Source organism: Globicephala melas, chromosome 3 (assembly GCF_963455315.2).
Source record: "Globicephala melas chromosome 3, mGloMel1.2, whole genome shotgun sequence".
NCBI lineage: Eukaryota > Metazoa > Chordata > Mammalia > Artiodactyla > Delphinidae > Globicephala > Globicephala melas.
The window spans coordinates 43,945,448-43,947,746 of record NC_083316.1 but is presented as its reverse complement, the minus strand read 5'-3'; the positions used below and the strand labels follow the sequence as shown (position 1 = coordinate 43,947,746).

The window sequence follows — 2,299 nt, the reverse complement described above, 5'->3', positions numbered from 1 at the left end:
CGGTAAAGATTAATTGGTGCCATTGTCTTCCAGGGTAAGTGGGAAAAGAAGGCTAAGGACAGTGGGAAGTCTGACATCTGAAGGACTTCTCTATTCCAGAAAGGAAGAGGAATCTGCAGAGGAGGCTAAGAAGGAATGGCCAGAAAAGTAGAAGAATAATCAGGGAAAGTGTGAGGATGGGGTCCAAGAAAGTGGAGAAAGGAAAGCATTTCAAGGAGGTCAAGAGCATCAGATGCTGTGGTGAGTGCACTGTTTTTCAGCAAGGAAGAAACCGCTGCTGACTTTGGCAAGAGGAGATTTGGGGAAGTAATGGGGGTGGAGGAAAGATTATGAGTGGAAACAATAGATTATGTTTTCAGTGGGCTGGCTGTAATGAGAAGAAAAGACATACAGAGGTAACTAGAAGGGAACATAGGATAAAGGGAGGTGTCTGTTCGACTAAGATGGGAGAGACTTAAGCCTGTTGACAGACTGAAGGAAGTCAGTTGATAGAATTTAATGATAATTGAGAATCATTCATTAATGACCCAAGGTCTGTAGGAATGTGGGAGGGATAGATGCAATGCCTAGTTGAATAATTACCAACTTTCACTGTGGTGAGAGGGAATGGGAATAGGGTTTTTAAAAAAAGGCAAGAATGCGGACACGCATCCTCCGCCGTCCGCAGATGCGCGCGCGCGCGCGGCGCGGGCGCGGCGCCCCGGGGCTGGAGGCGGACCTGCAGAAGCTGGCGCTGCGGCGGAAGAAGGTGCTGGGCGCCGAGGAGATGGAGCTGTTCAAGCTGGCGCAGGCGGCGGGCGGCGCCATGGACCCCGACGTGTGCAAGATCCTGGTGGACGTGCTGAAGCTGAACGTGGTTCCCCTCGCCGTCTTCCAGATGCTCAGTGCATGTTCGCCGGGCAGAGGCTGGCGAGCGAGCCCCAAGACCCCGCGGCCGTGCCCCTGCTCACGCCCGGCGTGCCTGAGACCCGAGGGAGAAACAAAGGCAGCGGTGCCCTCGGCGGCGGAGGCCCGGCGCTTACAGAACGCGGCGTCCGGGAAGGATCCAGCCAGAGGATGCCCCGCCAACCCAGCGCCACCATGCTGCCCAAGCGGGGCGGGCCGGGGAAGAGCCCCACGCGGAGCAGCACCTGAGCGGGAGGCCTCGCACGGGCCCACCGCGGGCCTCCAGCCTCGCAGGCAGGCTGCTCCTCCCGTTGGTAATAAACCTCTTTGAAAACCTGAAAAAAAGAAAAGAAAGGCAAGACTGCAGATAAATTTGTTGACGAGAGGTAAAAAGCAGCGGAATGTTTTCCTGATGACTTCTAAATTGGCTCTGGATAGTAAAATTAGGTACTAGAAGTTGAATCTGTGCAGAGGAAACGAACCAGAAAGGTAATTTGGAACTATAAATTACCTAAGAAATTCCCTACCCACCATCCAGACTAGCTCCAAACGTGAAACAAATGTGAGTACTTGGAATCACTTAGGAAGTGACCTATAGAAGGGAAAATAACTTCTGGGGTCGCCAAAAATATATATAAACCTAAACTGGCTCTTTGTAAAGATAAATTAAAATACAAACACAGATGCACACACACACACCCATATATACACATACATATGCATACACATACCACTTTAAAGTTTGAAAAAGGAGATATGGTAGAAGTCAGAAGAGTTATACAAGAATATTTTGTGCACTCCATGGTAATAAACTGAAAATCTAGAGGGAAGGAATTTTTTCTAGCAATACATAAATAACTAAAAGTTAAAAAATCCAAATACCAATATCATAGGAAGTATTGGACAACTTAAATCTACTGCTTAAGAAAACGTACCAGCCTCTCTTTTCCATTTGAACTGTGTTTTAGGGTAACTAAATAGTTGATAAGGGAAGATTCTTAGTTGAGGAATTTTAGTTACTAAATGCAGGAGGAATGATAGAATAAGAAAGTCACCATTTTTGTAAACCCTAATGAGACAGTGGCTCTAAGGAATGTTCATTAATGGCTGCTAAAACTATTAGGTGAAAGGCTGATGGGGAACTTTATAATGAGTGGATCAGGCTGACAATACTTGAATTCATGCACCAATCTCAGTGTCATTGTGAGTGGAACAACTTGACATTAAGGACAATCATGTAATATGAAGTACACCTCACCACCTATAAAGAATCCTCCACACAAAAAAATTGAGCTTAAATATAACCAAGCCTTTAACTTTCAGTCTACAAAAAATAAGAAAAGAAGAGCAAGTTAAGCAATACTTAACTTGTTAAGCAATACTTAAAAATCAACCAAGTCCAGAATCTGGAATA

At 46.1% G+C, this 2,299-nt stretch overlaps 1 pseudogene; it reads left to right on the top strand.

Annotated features, from left to right (window-relative positions):
• The first annotated feature begins 637 nt into the window (after window positions 1-637).
• Window positions 638-1,134, top strand: LOC115848346 (mitotic-spindle organizing protein 2B pseudogene; annotated as a pseudogene).
• Window positions 1,135-2,299: the final 1,165 nt, after the last annotated feature.